Genomic DNA, 18,850 nt, shown 5'->3' on the forward strand with positions numbered 1-18,850 from the left:
CCCCTCCCCCCCTCCCTCCCCTCTGCCTCCCCTTCCCCCCCCCTCCCCCTCCCTCCCCCTCCCCCCTACCCCGCTCCCTCCCCTCTCCCCCCTTCCCCCCTCCCCTCCCCCCTCCCATCCCCCCCTCCCCTCCCCCCTCCACACCTCCCTCCTCCCTCCCTTCCCTCCCCCCCACTCCCCTCCCGGTTACAATGGAAACCCTACGAGGACGGGCCCAACGGGCACACTTGTGCTAGTAATCAATAAAAATGCAATAACACATACAATCATACACTAACACCAAACAAAAGAAACATCCATCACAGTGAGTCTCCTCCAGTCCCTTCTCACTGTGATGGAAGGCCAGAATGTATTTTCTCTTCCCTGCCGTCTTCTCCCGCGGTTAGGCTGTTGAACTTGCCACGTCGGGGCGGTCGGGGCTCCCGACATTGGAGCGCCGCGCCGGACGATGAAAGGTCCGCGGCCTATTTCAGGCCGCGCCGGACGGTGAAAGGTCCGCGGCGGGCCGACCCAAGCCCCGCGATTCGGGGCGGGCGAACACGCTGCCTCTGCCGCTGCCGGTGCTCCCGATGTCGGCCCCCACCCAGGGGCCTGCGGGCTTCCGACGTCCAGGCGGCCCGCGCCGGAGCCTCCGGAGACGAGTCTCAGCCGCTCCCGCAGCATCCGCAGGCAGCCAGCAGGTGGTGAGTCCGGGCCGTGGGCTCTGCGAACCAGAGCCCCAGGTGGTCCCAGGTGCATGGCCGGTGGTAGGCCGCAGCGGGAACGGAGACACGACACAGAAACAAAGGTCGCGTCTCCGTTCGGGAGAGAGAATTTTTTACAGTTCCCGTTCCCTCCCACCCCCTCCCCCAAACATAACATACAAACACTACATCATATTAAAACTACAATTCATACAAAAACAGCAAACAACACAAAAGACAGACGGACTGCAGGCAAGCCGCAGCTGCGACGGCAGCGCTGGCTCCTCCTCCTCCTTACAGCACCAGAGGCCTGGGTTCCACCGTGACCACGGGTGATGTTTGTACGGAGTTTTGCACGTTCTCTCTGTAATCGCGTGCGTTTTCTCCATATCCTCCGGTTTCCTTTAGGTTTGCCTCAGAGTTGTAGGCTAATTGGCTTCTGTAAATTGTAAATTGTCCCTAGTGTGTAGAATAGTGCTGGTTGATCACTGGTCATCGTGGATTCGGTGGGCCAGAGGGCTGGTTTCCACGCTGTATCTCTGGTCTAAAGTAAACCATGGTGCCGCCCATTAATTGAAAAGAGGGAGCAGGATAGAATTAGGCCTCTGGGTTATGATCCTCCTTTACAGAGAACAAGTGGTAATTTCCTTTATTTCAGGTAGTATAATGGAGGGTTTTCATGTTTGTATTTACAATTACACACCTCCAAACACAATGTTTAAAACCTTCCTTATGCGTCCCAATGACATGCAATGGAAAGATGATAGACGAGAACATGCTGCCAGAAAGGAGCTGTCCACATTCACGGTTGACCTACGAGGTTAATATGCAGTTATCCCTTGCAGATCAATCACTGGCAACATGATTGTAAGCATGATTCTGATCCTGACTGATGAGGCCCTATGCAGAGTCTAGATGTGATCCAGATAAAGCCCACACCTGCCTTTCAGCCCCTGCTTCTCATGAACACCTCCATCTCCTCTGCTATCAGGCATCTGAACTGTCCTCCCATAAGCGAGGGTACTGTTCAGTTAACCTCTACCCCATTGAGGACATTGGACTTTGTCTAAGGAAGTGATGCATTTCAATGCTGAGAACCGTATCATTTCCTTTGGTCTATCTATTGGACTTGAGTTTGAACTGATTGTATCTATGGTATACATATCTATTCTGTCTGGATAGCAGGCAAAACAAAGATTTTCATTGTACCGCGGTACCTCTGACAAAAATAAACCAAAACCTAAAGCTATAAAATCTTTGAGGGCCAACCAAAAAATTACTTCTCTTAGTTGAGCCAACTGTCAACATTACCAAAAACCAACCCATGCCTAAATGTTTCTGAAATTCAGAAATATTTAAATGTATTAAAAATTAAATACTTATGCAGTTATTGAAACACACAAAAATTAAACCATGCAACAAAATTACATTGTTTAAGTAAGGTTTTTCACCCAGAGAGTTGTGAATTTGTGGAATTATCTGCCACAGAAGGCAGTGGAGCCCAATTCACTGGATGAATTTAAAATAGAGTCAGATAGAGCTCTGGGGGCTAGTGGAATCAAAGGATATGGGGAGAAGGCAGGCACAGGTCACTGATTGTGGATGATCAGCCATGATCAAAATGAATGGCGGTGCTGGCTCGAAGGGCCAAATGGCCTCTTCCTGCACCTATTTTCTATGTTTCTATATTTCTATGTTTCAAATAACTTGAACTGAAATAATAGAACAATAATGGTTCAATGGTACTTTATTGTCATATAGTGATACAGTATGGAAACAAGCACTTCGCTCCAACTTGCCCACACCAGCCAACATGTCCCAGCTGCACTGGTCCCACCTGCCAGCGCTTGGTCCATATCCCTCCAAACCTGTCCTATCCATGTACCTGTCTGTTTCTTAAATGATGGGATAGTCCCAGCCTCAACGACCTCCTCTGGCAGCTTGTTCCATACACCTACAACCATTGTGTGAAAAAGTTACCCCTCGGATTCCTATTAAATCTTTTCTGCTTCACTTTGAACCTATGTCCCCTGGTCTTCAATTCCCCTGCTCTGGGCAAGAGATTGTGCATCTACCCGATCTATTCCTCCCTTGATTTTATACACCTCTATAAGATCGCCCCTCATCCTCCTACACTCCAAGGAATAGAGACCTAGCCTACTCAACCACTCCCTGTAGCTCAGACCCTATAGTTCTGGCAAAATCCTCGTAAATATTATCTGAACCCTTTCAAGCTTGACAATATCTTTCCTATAACATGGTGCCCAGAACTGAACACAATATTCTAAATGCAGTCTCACCAACGTCTTATACAACTGCAACATGACCTCCCAATTATGTATCTAGATACAGTGAAATTCTTTGTTTTGCATCCAATTTAGTGAAATCTTACCTTACATAAACACAATTGTACCTAAATACAAGAATGCAATGATTGTAGTGTAAGAATAGTGGATGATATCGAGACAGTACACAAAGAGATATCACATTTCAGGCGTGTTAATACTTGATCCTTAATATTACCTGAGAAGTCAACTATTGCCTGCAGTATGGAAAAACCAATAAAGGGCAGTCAGGAACAGTTTTGAGCGGCATGGTGGCGCAGCGGTAGAGTTGCTGCCTTACAGCACCAGAGGCCTGGGTTCCACCGTGACCACGGGTGATGTTTGTACGGAGTTTTGCACGTTCTCTCTGTAATCGCGTGCGTTTTCTCCATATCCTCTGGTTTCCTTCAGGTTTGCCTCAGAATTGTAGGCTAATTGGCTTCTGTAAATTGTAAATTGTCCCTAGTGTGTAGAATAGTGCTGGTTGATCACTGGTCATCGCGGATTCGGTGGGCCGGAGGGCCGGTTTCCACGCTGTATCTCTGGTCTAAAGTAAAGTCTAAAATAAGTTAAGGCCTTCTGCTTTTACATAGGAATCCTAAACATGCAGAAAAAATCACCAGCAATTCCAGGGCAATTACCACCCATTTCTTGTGCAATGTTTTGACAAATGTTTGATAAAGAATCATAAACTCCAATTCTGGACCAGTCCATGGAGCTACTGTGTGCTTTCCATATCAGTAAATAAGTAAAAAGCCACATTGGAGCCATTTCATACATTGTTTTTGTTTAGTAATGCAAGGCAACACTCAAACAATTTCCCTAACTGCATACCTATACTGCAGAGCTTGGTTTGGGAACAGCTCTGTCCAATACCGCAAGAAATTGCAGTGAATTGTCGACGCAGCCGAAGGTTCAAGATAACGGCCCGCAAAGTTGGTCTCGGAAGTCGGCCATGGGAATGGATCTGCCAGCTCCGGCCGGGCAAGAGTTCCAGAGCCCTAGCTGCAGGGGGCAAATCTGACCCACCGATTAGCTGTGGAAGTCCCAACGAGGTCGAGATTGGCCACCTCACCTGATCTTGGTGCCACATTTTTAGGAGGACTTCATGGGGGGGATTTTAAGTGCACTCTCGTGATTTTGTTTGGATTAAAGGAGTTGCCGGAACACCAGTTACAAGAAAATCAGTGGTGGACCTGTATTATGCCCAAACTATTTTTTTCTGATTAGCTTGCCCTAGCCTGTTGGCCCTTCATTTTTGTGTTAGAAGATTATGTTTTCAAATCTTTTTAAATTAGAGAAGCCAATATCATCTATCATTTTCCGAATTAAAGCTAGGTCGAGGTCCTCTACTTCCTCTTCACACATGACTGCGTTCCTGCATTCGCCAACAACACCATCGTCAAATTTGCGGAATGACACAATGGTGATCGGGCTGATCTCCAACGGCGATGAATCAGCCTACAGAGCGGAGTTGCAGAACCTGGCGAGCTGGTGCTCAGAGAACAACCTGTCCCTAAACACATCAAAAACCAAGGAACTAATTATCAACTTTAAAAGGACACAGAATGCGGAATACGCTCCAGTTCTCATCAACGGGGAGGAAGTGGTGAGAGTGTCCAGCTTCAGGTGTCCAGCACACACATTTCAGAAGACCTCACATGGTCCACTAACACTGCTGTGCTAGTCAAGAAAGCGCAGCAACGGCTGTTTTTCCTGAGAGCGCTGAAAAAGGTCGGTCTGCCCCAACAGTTACTGATGACCTTCTACCGCTGCACCCCAGGGAGCATACTGACACACGGCATGTTTGTGTGGTATCTCAGCTGCATGGCAGCGGATAGGAGAACTCTTCAGCGGGTCGTCTGCAGAGCGCAGAGGATCATTGGGATACAGCTACCAGCCCTGGAGGACATCTACAAGGCACGCTGCCTCAGGAAAGCCGCCAGCATCTACAAGGACTCCACAAACCCATGCCACCGTTTGTTTGAACTACATTCATCTGGCGGACGTTACAAGGCCTTCTACGCCCGCACCTCCAGACTAAGAAATAGCTTTTTTCCTGGAGCTATAGCTGCTCTGACTCGGACCTGCTGAGAGCCGGCCATGATCTGTCTCTGCCCCCAGGGTCATCTGGCACAACTGACCCCTGCATGAACCTTTTTTGCACTTTACTTTGTTTCCTTTTTTTATCCCCCCCTTGTTGTTTTCGTTTTCGCCGTGATTTATTTATTTATTTTATAGCATCGATATGGAAGTGGCATTCTTAATCTCGTTGTACTTGTACAATGACAATAAAGATATTGTATTGTATTGTATTTTATTGTATTGCATACCTGTTCCATTGATTCAAGTTGGGTCTCAATCCGAAAATTACCCATTCCTTCTCTCCAGAGATGCTGCCTGAGTTACTCCAGCATTTTGGGTCTACTATTGATTCAAGTAGTTATTAAAGTATAAATGCAACTAGATTATTATTTCAGTAGCATAACTATTCTCACACTGGTCTAAATAACATATGAGCTCAATTACCAACATGGCAGTGGGAGGATTTAAATTCTGATCAAAAATATCTTTGTAATAAAAAAAATATTGGCATCAATAAAAGTTAACTGTTATATTTTGTAAGAATTCTAATTGTTTTGCTAATGCTCTTTGGGCAAGCTAACTTTCTTTCCTTACCCAGTCTGTTTTATATGTGTTCCTGATCTCAGGCCTCAGTGGCTGATTTTTAATTGGCTTCTTCAGAGTCTTGGCAAGCTGCTTAGTTGTGTCAAAGAGCTACAAAGATTATCATGTATAAAGCTGGCGGAAAGCAAGGCAGGATTGAATTAAGGAGCATTGAAGCCACACCTCCAAAGATCCTTTCCAAGAGTGTCTCTCTTCAGGACCTTGCTAATGTTCTATTCTCTCCACATTGTGAGCTGCCTCAGTGTACAGGCTTGGCACTCATACCCCAGAATACAGGCTTGGCACCCATATCTTGCTGGTGACATACAATCATTTGAGGCAAGGGGCTCCAAATAGCTGTAACATTGTAGTAGCAAAAGCAGGCAGGAAGCAAACACTCTCCACCCACAGACCACCTGTAACGCGCTTAATATTGAAATTGGCCCCACATTCTCACTAATAATAGCACTCCGCTATGAACTTAGTCTGAATGAATAATTACCCATGTGCCATTGAACATTAACAACATAATGAACCAAATGACATTTTTTGCTTTACGATATTCTTTGAACCGATGACAAACTATTCTGATCTTATTACTCGTGGCTTATTTTGGTCTAGAAATTATACAGAAGCTCATTTTTGCCATAACAACTGTTTCTGTGGTCCAAAAAGCAATTCATCATGTTAAGCACTATGGCAATGTGAGAAAGCATTGAATAAATCCAAGTTGATTTCTAGTTCTTCAAAAACTATAATATGCACCGAGTATTTTCTGTTCTCTGCCAAAGTGGGCAATTAGTAATAAGTCTTCCATATGCATTGATGGGATAAAAGATGTTAATGCAATGGGAATTTACAACTTCCCAGTGGCTCAGTTTAGATCCATGTAAAATGATTTTGAGTTACATGGATCAGGAAGGATTCTTTCCCTAGTGTTTATTGAACTCAGTCGTAGAATTTGCTCGAATCAATCTCAAAACATTTTTGTAGCATCATTAGTAACATCTGAGGAAGTAAGCTTTTGCTTAATTGTTTTCTGTCATCTTGAAAGGATTTTAAAATGGTATGCATGTTTCAGAATGTGGGCATAACTGGCAAGGCCAATATCCAACTCTAATCCCCCTTGTTGGTGGTGAGCCGCCTATTTAGAACACATTTGGCATTGGTGACAATGGAGAAGGCATTCCTGGATTTATACTCTATAATGAAGAAGAAAAAGTTATATGTTCCAAAAACACAATAGTGTACAACTTAGAGTGGAACCAGAAGTTAGTGGGGTCCCTTTGCATCTATATATGATAAACTACGATTATAGTTTGGAAGGTGCTGTGGGAGTATTGGTGGATTGATAAGTGTTTGGTAGGATTAAGAACACAAGAAAGAGTAGTACGTATGGCCTTTGCAACCTGTTCTACCATTCATTTGGATAGTTGCTGATCTTCTATCACAGCATCATTTTCCAGAACTATTCTCATATCTTATTATTCTTTTAATGGCAAGAAATCAATTAAACTCTATTTTGAATGAACATATCAACATAGTTTTTATAGCTGTCTACAGTAAAAAAAAAAATGCTTAAGAATTTACCATCTAACGAGTGAAGAAATGTCTTCTCATTTCAGTCCGAATTGGTCCATCACCTATTCTCAAGATATGCCCCCTGGTCTTCACTCCTTTACCCGGGGAAAACATCCTCCTATTATCTACCCAAAAAAAGCCCCTTATCAATTTTAAGTTTTGATAATGTTTTCTCACAGTCTTCTGAGTTTTAAAGAATGCAATCCCATTCCACTCAGTCTAGTTCAGCCTGCATCATGGCCTGGTACAGAAACTCGAACGACCAAGAATGTAGGAACAAAAAGTGATTGACTGGTCCTTCATGGGTACTGACCTTGCCACCATCAAAGGGATCTGCAGGAGGCACTGCCTCAAAAAGGCAGTCTGCATCATCAGAGACCCACACCACCCTGGCTAGGCTCTCATTTCATTCCTGCCTTCAGGAAGAAGGTACAGGAGTCTGAAAATTGTGAGCTCCAGGTTTGGGAGCAGGTTCTTTCCAACAACCACCAAGCTCTTGAACACTACAAACACCAACTTAACAATGAACCACACACTTTTTTAGTTGTGGACTTAGGGCTTTTATTTTGTACTAAGGATTTTTCTTTTTAAATTTATTGAGCTTTCTTTTGTTTATTGTGTTATGAGGACTGTGTCTACAGACCTGTTATGCTGCTACAAGTAACAATTTCATTGTTCCATTTTTGGTACATATGACAATTAAACACACTTGACTTTCTCTTGACACTTCGTATGCAGTGAAGTCTTCATTCCTGGAACTACCCAGTCCCTGTGTAGCAAGCGAATTCCTTCTTAGATACGGTCAGCAAGGCTGCGCACATGCTTCAGGTACAATCTCATCAAGACTCTGGACAATTGCAATCAGACTTCCCCTCTCCAATAATCAAAAGCTCTCATGGAAGCTAATATGCCATTTTCCCGCCCAATTATTTGCAGAACCTGCATGTTGCCCTTCAATGTCTCGTGTATCATAGCTCTAGGTTTAGAGAGTTAGGAAGAAGACTGAAAAGCAGGACTTCTGAGGTGATTATCTCTGGATTGCTTCCTGTACCTCATGCTGATGAGGGCAGGAAAAGGGAGATAGGGGATCTGCATGTGTGGCAAGGGGAATGGTGCAGGGAGCAGGGATTTAGATTTATAGATCACTGGGATCTCTTCTGGGGTAGGGGTGACCTGTACAAAAGGGACGGGTTACATCTTAACTGGAGATGGACCAATGTTCTGGCAGGCAGGTTTGCTAGTGCCACACATGTGAGTTTGAACTAAATAGCGGGGGAGGGGGGTTGACAAATTGGGAATATAAAGATGGAGTTAAAGGGGAAGTGAATACAGGAAAAGTTGCAAAAGACTCCCGAATTAAAGGGAAGGAAAGTTCGAGAAGGGATAAGAGAGTAAGGTCAGGGCCAATAGTGACCGGTGTGAGAAGGGAGGTGAACACCGAAGTTAAAGTGTTGTATTTGAATGCGCAAAGTATAAAAAATAAAGTGGATGAGCTTGAGGCTCAGTTGGAGATTGGCAAGTATGATGTTGTGGGAATTACAGAGACATGGTTGCAAGAGGACCAGGGCTGGGAACTGAATATTCAGGGGTATACGACTTATAAAAAAGACAGACAGGTGGGCAGAGGGGGTGGGGTCGCTCTGTTGGTAAGAAATGAAATTCAGTCCCTTGCGAGTGGTGACATAGAATCAGGAGATGTAGAGTTAGTCTGGATAGAACTGAGGAATTGTAAGGGTGAAAAGACCCTAATGGGAGTTATCTACCGGCCCCCAAACAGTAGCCTGGATATAGGGTGCAAGTTGAATCAAGAGCTAAAATTGGCATGTCGCAAAGGTAAGGCTACGGTGGTTATGGGAGATTTCAATATGCAGGTAGACTGGGAAAATCATGTTGGTACTGGACCCCAGGAAAGGGGGTTTGCGGAGTGCCTCCGAGATGGATTCTTAGAGCAGCTTATACTGGAGCCTACCAGGGAGAAGGTAATTCTGGATTTAATGTTGTGTAATGAACCGGACTTGATAAAGGAACTCGAGGTAAAGGAGCCATTAGGAGGTAGTGACCATAAAATGATAAATTTGAATCTACAATTTGAGAGGGAGATGGGAAAATTGGAAGTGACAGTATTACAGTTGAGCAAAGGGGACAATGGAGGCATGAGGGAGGAGGTTTCCAAAGTTGACGGGAAAGAGACCCAAACAGGGATGACAGTGGAACAACAATGACAGGTATTTCTGGTAATAATACAGAAGGTGCAGGATCAGTTCATTCCAAAGAGGAAGAAAGATTCTAAGGGGAGTAAGAGGTGACTGTGGCTGACAAGGGAAGCCAAGGACAGTATCAAAATAAAAGAGAAGTATAACATAGCAATGATGAACAGGAAGCCAGAGGATTGGGAGTCTTTTAAAGCGCAACAGAAGATAAATAAAAAGGCAATACGGGGAGAAAAGATGAGGTACGAAGGTAAGCTAGCCAAGAATATAAAGGAGAGTAAAAGCTTCTTCAGGTATGTGAAAAGGGAAAAATATATATTAAGACAAATGTGGGTCCCTTGAAGCCAGAAACATGTGAATTTATTATGGGAATCAAGGAAATGGCAGACCAGTTGAACAGGTACTTTGGATCTGTCTTCACTAAGGAAGACACAAAGAATCTCCCAAATGTACTAGTGGCCAGAGGACCCAGGGTGACGGGGGAACTGAAGGAGATTCACATCAGGCAGGAAATGGTGTTGGGTAGACTGATGGGACTGAAGGCTGATAAATCCCCAGAGCCTGATGCTCTGCATCCCAGGGTACTTAAGGAAGTAGCTCTTGAAATCGAGGATGCATTGGTGATCATTTTCCAATGTTCTGTAGATTCAGGATCAGTTCCTGTGGATTGGAAGGTCGCTAATGTTATCCCACTTTTTAAGAAAGGAGGGAGAGAGAAAACAGGGAATTATAGACCAGTTAGCCTGACATCAGTGGTGGGGAAGATGCTGGAGTCAATGATAAAAGATGAACTAGCGGCACATTTGGATTTCAGTAACAGGATCGGTCCAAGTCAGCATGGATTTAGGAAGGGGAAATCATGCTAGACTAATCTTCTGGAATTTTCTGAGGATGTAACTAGGAGAATGGACAAGGGAGAGGCAGTGGATGTAGTGTACCTGGAGTTTCAGAAAGCCTTTGCTAAGGTCCCACTTAGGCGATTAGTGTGCAAAATTAGAGCACATGGTATTGGGGGTAAGGTACTGAAATGGATAGAAAATTGGTTGGCAGACAGGAAACAAAAAGTAGGGATTAATGCGTCCCTTTCAGAATAGCAGGAAATGACTAGTGGGTTACTGCAAGGCTCGGTGCTGGGACCGCAGCTATATACAATATATATTAATGACTTAGATTAAAAGTAACAATAGCAAATTTGCAGATGACACAAAGCTGGGTGGTAGTGTGAGCTGTGAGGAGGTTGCTATGAGTTTGCAGGGTGACTTGGACAGGTTGGGTGAGTGGGCAGAAGCCTGGCAGATGCAGTTTAATGTGGATAAGTGTGAGGTTATCCACTTTGGTGGCAAGAACAGGAAGGCAGATTATTATCTGAATGGTGTCAAGTTAGGAAAAGGGGAAGTACAACGGGATCTGGGTGTCCTGGTTCATTAGTCACTGAAAGCAAACATGCAGGTACAGCAGGTATTGAAGAAAGCTAATGGCATTTTGGCCTTCATAACAAGAGGACTTGAGTATAGGAGCAAAGAGGTCATTCTGCAGTTCTACAGGGCTCTAGTGAGACCACACCTGGAGTATTGTGTGCAGTTTTGGTCTGAAAACTTGAGGAAGGACATTCTTGCTATTGAGGGAGTGCAGCGTAGGTTCACCAGGTTAATTCCCGAGGTGACGGGACTGTCATATGTTGAAAGACTGGAGCGACAGGGCTTGTATACATTGGAATTTAGAAGGATGAAAATTTGCTCATCTTGGATAGATTAGGAGAGAATTAAATTGGCCATAAGTTTCAGTGACTAGCATGGGTAGAAATACCCATAGCTAATTGCCAAGACTGTAATCTCTGAACTCGGTGTTTGTGAATTTTGAGTGAGGATAAGTTCAGATGAAGCCTAAATGTCGTGCGGCATCCGAAACCCATTCAGTCTGTGAATCTTAGTCTCCTTCCATTTTCTAAATATATCCTATCTTTGACTTTCCAAAATGCATTATTTCACACTTGTCTGGATTAAATTCCAACAGACAATACTCCATCCAACATAAGTTTTGATATCAGGATCATTCTACCAATAATGATCAACCAATAGATTATTATTGTAATCTAACAGAAGCTTTAATTATTATAAGGTTCTTTGATAAAGTTAGACACCAGGGTTGTGTCATAAAAAGATCCTTTGGGAAGACAGGCAATACTGGGACTGAAAGTGAGTTCAAGAAGCTTTTAGTGGTGACAGTGATGACAAGCACATAAGGTGCATAAGTGCAATTGGTTGGAACTAATGCTATTTAAGCTTTCCTTGTTCCTTGTTGTTCAAATGGAACATTGTAATAAGAAATAAAGATGACAATTTAGATGCCTTATTTTTTTAACCTTGGATGGAGAGAGAGTTTGTAAATTTGGCCAAAAAGTAAAAAGAAATTTATGTTAGGTTTAGGAAGGTGGAATCAGACAGAACCTTTGAAGACGAAAAGAAAGAAGGGAAAAACCTCTCTTGTTTGAGACATATAAGTAAATTGGATGAAAACACGGATGAGTTGGTTAATAAGTTTGCAGACAACATAACAATTGGTGAAGTTGCATACAGTGAAGAAGTCTGTCAAAAAATACAGCAGGACATAGATCAGTTACAGATATGGGCAGAGAAACAGCAGATGGAACTTAATTGGAGCAGGTGTAAGATGTTGCACTTTGGCAGGTGAAATATAAGGGAAACATAAGAAGAAAATGTCAGAAGCAATGGCAGGACCTTAATAGCATTGACGTAAAAGGGATCTTGGATTTCTAGTCCGTAGCTTCCTGTACGTAGTAATACAGGTAGAGTGGTAAAGAAGATGTATATTATTCTTGGCAACATGGGATGGGGCATTGAGTATAAGTGTTAGGAAGTCATGTGGCAGCTTTATAAAACTTAGGGTAAACCACATTTGGAATATGATGTGCAGATCTTTACAGGAAGGATGAGGAAGCTTTGGTTAGAATCCGGAAAGGTTAACCACAATGCTGCCTGGATTAAAAGGTATTAGCTACAAATAAAGATTGGACAAATTTGGATTGTTTTCTCTGCAGCGGCAAAAAGTAAAAACTCCAGTCTAATTGATGGAAATTAAAAGTTTTCTGGAGTAAGGGAAATTTAAATCAAATAGTCACTCTTCTAAATTAGGCCAGCCACCCAATTATACCATCTATCCCTGGCATTAAACTGAAAGGACAAGGGATGGATAGTGGTGCAGCAGTAGAGTTGCTGCATTCGAGTGTCAGAGACCAGGGCTCGATCCTGACAATGGGTGCCGTTTGTACGGAGTTTGTACATTCTCCCTGTGACCACATGGGTTTTCTCTAGGTGCTCCAGTTTCCTCCCACATTTTAAAGACGTGTAGGTTTGTAGGTTAATTGGCTTCTGTAAGTTGTCCTTAGTGTTTGGGATAAAATTAGTACGGGTGATTGTTGATCAGCGCGGACTCAGTGGGCCAAAGGGCCTGTTTCCATGGTGTATCTTTAAATTAAACGAAACTAAATGCAAAGTACTTCACTCGGTCCATCTAAGCTTCATCCTGGAAGTCATTGTTGAGTTCAGTGGCACAATAGAAGTGAATATTCTTCACTTATGTCGGGATTCAGTGAATATTGGTAATTAATTGGTGTGTGCTTGGTTTGGGAGTTGGGGAGTTGGATTGAGAACTGGCAGAGAGGGAGATGTAGAGCAAAGGGGGAGCACCATAGCCAGGTTTGTCAAGACCATTAATTCCACTTCTCAATAATGTAACTAGACAATGACAGAAAGTGCTGAATTTTAATTTTGCTGGACAATAAAAGTTGAGTGAAATTGTGGTAAACCATTTATAACTCTGGCTGAAATGCATAAAGAGATGATGATCTTTTTTTTTGATGCCCAATCACTATTTAAAACATACAAAATATCCAGACCTACTGTGCTATGGCTTAATCCAATTGTGACTGCAAAGGAATGAGTTACTCAACTCTTTTGGTTCCATGTGACACCAATTGCAACAGATGAAGGTTAAGCACTTTGAAGTGTAGACATTTATTATAGATAGAAGAGCTGATGGACTATAAGCCATGTAAAGACAATTTGCATTCTCATAGTAACATTACATAAAGTGGAGGACTAGGAAGAAGTGCAGGCTGCAGGGTGAAAAGTAAAGTTAACAAGGAGACAGTTGACAATCATAGAATGGATTATCTCTTGAGTATATGGAGTCAAAAAGCTGTACAACACAAAAACAGGACCTTCAGCCCAGCTCATCCTTACTGACAAAGGTGCCTACTAGAGCTGATCCCATTTCCCTGCATTTGAACAATATTTCTCTAAAACTTTCCTATCCATGAACTTGTCCAAATGTTTTTTCAATGTTAGAGTTACACCTGTCTCTATCAGATCCTCTTGCAGCTTGTTCCAAATTACCCTTCAACCGCTGTGTGAAAAACCTGCCCTTCTGTTTTCCTTTCAAATCTTTCCCCTCGCACCTTAAATAGGGACAAAGCATCACATAATAGAGGCAAATACAGATTGTTGCAGAGTGATGCATCTCACTGGAAGATGTACTGCTCAAGCAGTAAGCCAAGTTGCCTTGTTGCTGAAATGTGCTGTGTAAATAAATAAGTGCTGCTAGAGACTAGTTATGAGACTTGTTATGACAGAAAAGTAATGTGCTGCCTGGAGCTTTTCAATTTGCTGCAAACTTTGGAGTAAAAGCTTCTTAATTGCATGACAGTTCTACAGTTCCAGATCACTTTAAGACACTTACAATGAGATGAAAGTCTATTATAAAAGCCTCCAAAGGAAAACTTAAGACATGGAGCACTCTGAGCTGATTGCACATGCAATGCAAAATTAACAACATAGTGCAACTTAGTAGTGTGCCCAGCAAGAAAACATTGTGCTTTATTTCTTATGAAAAGGGATGGAGTAATCTAATAAAATCATTGAAAGTAAACACAAGGAACTGCAGATGCTGATTGACAAATAAGACACTTTGCTCAGTCCACCAAGGCTTGATTGATCTCGAGGATGCTAACCATTTTAATTTCCCTTTCCTTTCCCATACCGACCATCTTCTGTCCTGGCCCATCTTCTTTGCCGGAGTGAAGCCGTAAGCAAACCGGATGCACAGCAGCTCACATTCCACTTGGGTAGCTTACAACTCAATGGTATTGGCATTAAATTCTTCTACATTAGGTAACTAAACAGCAACAACCCCCCCCATTTCTTTCCTGCTCTCTCCCTGTGCCCAATCTAGATTCACACCCATTACTCCCACTATCCCACCTCCCTTTACCCTTCCCGCATGTCCCCCATCACCGGTATCCCTTCCTCTGGTTTCACATTTCACGCAGCTTCTCTCCTTAACTCACCGCTTTTTGTCACCTTTTTATCTCCGGCCTTTGACCATCAAAACCTCATCTGTATCCACTTATCACTTATAGGCACAATGAATTGCAAATGCTAGTTTACAAAGAAAAAGAAACAAAGTGCTGGAGTAACTCAGTGGATCAGGCAGCATCTCTGGAGAACACGGACAGGCAACGTTTCAGGTTGAGACACTTCTTCAGTCTGAAGAAGGGTCCCAATCCGAAACATCGCCTACCCATGATCTCCTGAGATGCTGCCTGACCTGCTGAGTTACTCCTGCGATTTAAGTCTTTTTTTCCCACCTATTACTTGTCAGGGTTTGTCCCACCCCAACTCTCTTCCAGGTTTTTTCGCCCTACCACAATCAGTCTGAAGAAGCTTCCCAACCAAAAATGGCACCTGAATTGAATACTTTATTGTCACATGTGACAAGGCACAGTGAAACTCTTTGTTTGCAGACCTTCCTGTGGCGGATCAGGCCACTCCTCGGGTCAGCCCCCTCGTTACGTGACGGACAGGTGAAAGGAGTTAAAAGCCAGACCAAGGGAAGGCGTGGGTCATCCCTTGGAGAACTACGCTGTGGGCACCAGCTCACAGCCTAATAAAGCAATCTAACAAAACACTGCCTGGCGTCTTGCCTTTTCTCTGGCCTCCGCCAGGCCACTACATTACCAAGGTTTACAAATAGTCGCGCATAAAGGGCGCTTAAAAAGGTGCAAATTACCCCCTTGTGCCAGTTCCCCCTTTATTCTCCGCCACTTCCCCCTTCCCTCATGGTGGTGCCCCCAGCCCAGGTCCCCATTGTCCATTGTTCTTGCCCCTCCCTCACGATGGTCCCCCCACCCCAGGTCCCCATTGTCCATTGTTCTTGCCCCTCCCTCACAACGGTCCCCCCACGCCGTGTCCCCATTGTCCATTGTTCTTGCCCCTCCCTCATGACGGTCCCCCCACCCCAGGTCCCCATTGTCCATTGTTCTTGCCCCTCCCTCACGATGGTCCTCCCACCCCAGGTACCCATTGCTCTATCAACATCCTCGAGATGCTGTTCCCAGATTAGATTTACCAGAATAGTTTCAGGGCTGATCATTTTTAGTTCCAAGGTTAGATTGAAGAAGCTAAGATTGCTTTCTTGAGAGGTTAAAAGGAGGTTGATAGAGTTATATAAGATTATGACAGGTTTAGATAAAGGAGACAACATTGCTGATGATACAAGGAACATAGAACAAAAACGTAAGGTTTTGGGCAAGGCTTGACAGAATATGAGTGAAATGAGTTTTACGCAGCAAGTGGTATGACCTACAGTATAACTTGTCCATAAGAATGGTGAAGAAATGATCAACTACTTCAAAAATAAATTTAACAAGGACTGGAGTAAAATTATTTTTTGTGGATTGAACGGGGAAATAGAATAGACTGGATGGACAGGTGACAAGAATGTAATGAATTTGTGTTCTCATGTCCCTGATATCACTGCATCAACATGTATAGTAGGAGTGGCTGGTTAATAATTAGTAGGCAAGTTATTCATTGGCAATACGTCATTTATCTCTTTCATCATATCCACCTCTGAAGAGCGCAGAGTATCAGTTTTACCTTAGGAAGCCACTTAAGAGAGTTGCTCTGGAAACAGACAAGCAATCACTTTTATTATATTTATGCAACAAAACTCTATTGCCCAATGTAAAAGGCACTGATATTTGAGTGTGACATTTTAATTTTGTACGATTGTAACGAGGCATGGGAAGACAATGAAGGAATGTTCATATAAATTAGCCGCCATCAACATTATGACACTGTGGAGGTATGGTTAGCATATTGAGTATATTTGTGTATTTTACAACTAGTGGGCAAAATCAACCAATGGACATCTGTAAAAAACGGAACCCATTTGGTCAGCTGCAGAGCATATTTCTGACCAATGCCTGTTTTTACCACTTCTTCCTTAATAAATTGGGTGGTAAAAACGAAGCAATTTCAGACAGAATTCTAATTTATAGAGGACAGATTTAATTTTCTACCACTCATGTGAAGCTTTTTTAAGTCTTGACTCTAATTTTTAGAATAACAAACCCAGAACACTGCATCCAATTGTGACACCCACAGGTTAGTTCCAGCAGAAATCACCAAATGCAACAAAAGCTGAGAATCTAACCTGCCTTTTTAGGTCTAATTTAGGTCTGATTAATTTCTGCTATCGGTAGTTAAATTCATGAGCCATTATGGGTTCTTCTTCCTGGACAGATTTGAGAATGTTTTTCTGGTGTTGGAAATAGGTACTAGACAATTGTGACAACACAAGTTGAAATTGTTAAACAATAACAGCTCGTGACAGGTAAATTAGCATTTTCCTGTCAGTTTTAATTGCACCAGATGATATTACCCCCTGGTATATAGTGTAGAAATATCATGCAAACCCAGCACTTTGAATTGCACCAAATGCACTGAATTTAGTAATGACTGAACAATACAGCATGGAAAAGGGCCTTCAGCCCACTGAGTCCATGTCGACCATCACAGTAGTTCATTCCCAACACACTAGGGGAATTTACAGAGGCCAATTAACCTAAAACCCACATGTCCTTGGGATGTTGAAGGAGATCAGATCACCCAGGGGAAACTCATGTGGTCACAGGGAGAATGTGCAAACTCCACACAGACAGCACCTGAGATCAGGAATTAACCAGTGTCTCTTCTACTGTGAGGCAGTGACTCTACCAGCTGTACAATGGACAATATCAAACAATGGGACTGGATAAGATCAGGATCAGGTTTAACTGTAATGATTCTTCTGTGTGAGGCACCTGCCAGCAATTTCAGGAATGTACGAGGTCAAGATTTTTTCTAAGATGTGTTTGCAGCTGTTGTGCAAAGATAGAGAAATAAACTGGAGGAGAAAAAAAAGTCCTCATTTTTTAAGGGAGGGGAATTTTTTTTAATATGTCCAAATGCTGTGTATGTTAGGCAGTCACAGATATGTTAGTCAGGCTATAAGCTACCTGGCAAAGATATTTAAATTGCAGCAAATTGATAAAAAAGACAGAAAGTTATATTAAATATAGAAATTGCCAGGATCGTGATTTATTTTCCAAAATGGGAGAGGGGCATTCACTATATCAACTTCACAGTAAATGAACCAAAAACCAAAATGGGAAATACCAAGCACGCTCATTCATGGTTTAAAGCAATTAAGTGAAAATCGACCATCTTGAGAGAAAAATGTGTTGCATCATTTCTTATTACAGGAGACAGTTCATTAGCTGAAATCAAGGCATCGAAAAAGAATAACACATTCTCACTTTCCAAACCTAATGGGGAACAGATCACTAACTATAAAAGATAATGATTTCCCATGCTCCAATCTTGGTTTGACAAAAATCAAGATATAACAAGATCAATGGACATGTGACTTACAAGAGAAGGCATCTAATTAGAACATCTGTCGCTATGGAACTGAATGTGTTACCACAGGTACACATAATAATAAGTCTGTAGAAATATAAAAGCTCATTCAATATAGGAGTAAGTGAGTTCATTTGACCCAATGCAATGTTGTTATTACTAATTTCAGATTAAGGTGTAGGGCACAATTAACCCTGTTTAATAATAGATTCTCCTCAATGTTGAAGAAACTAAACACAGTTTAGTGCTTTGCAGAACACTTCAGCTTAGTTTAGTTTAGAGATGCAACATGGAAGTAGAGGCTTCGGACCATTGAGCCAATGCCCGATCACCCGTTCACGCTAGTTCTATGTGATCCTCAGCCAATTCCTACATACTAGGGGCCTTTTTTACAGAGGCCAAACCTGCTGTGTGTGGGATGTGGGAGGAAACCGGAGCACCTGGAATCAGAGGGAGAATGTGCAAATAGCACACAGACAGCACCCAAGATCAGGATTGAATGTGGACCTCTGGCACTGTGAGGCAGCATCACTACCAGCTGCTCCACTGTGCCGCCCTATAGTGGTTGTCTGGATCTTCCAGTTGTCTGTTAATTTAATTCTCCATTCCCCTTGATCTCGACC

The sequence above is a fragment of the Rhinoraja longicauda genome, chromosome 4 (genome assembly GCF_053455715.1).
Source record: "Rhinoraja longicauda isolate Sanriku21f chromosome 4, sRhiLon1.1, whole genome shotgun sequence".
Taxonomy (NCBI): Eukaryota; Metazoa; Chordata; class Chondrichthyes; order Rajiformes; family Arhynchobatidae; genus Rhinoraja; species Rhinoraja longicauda.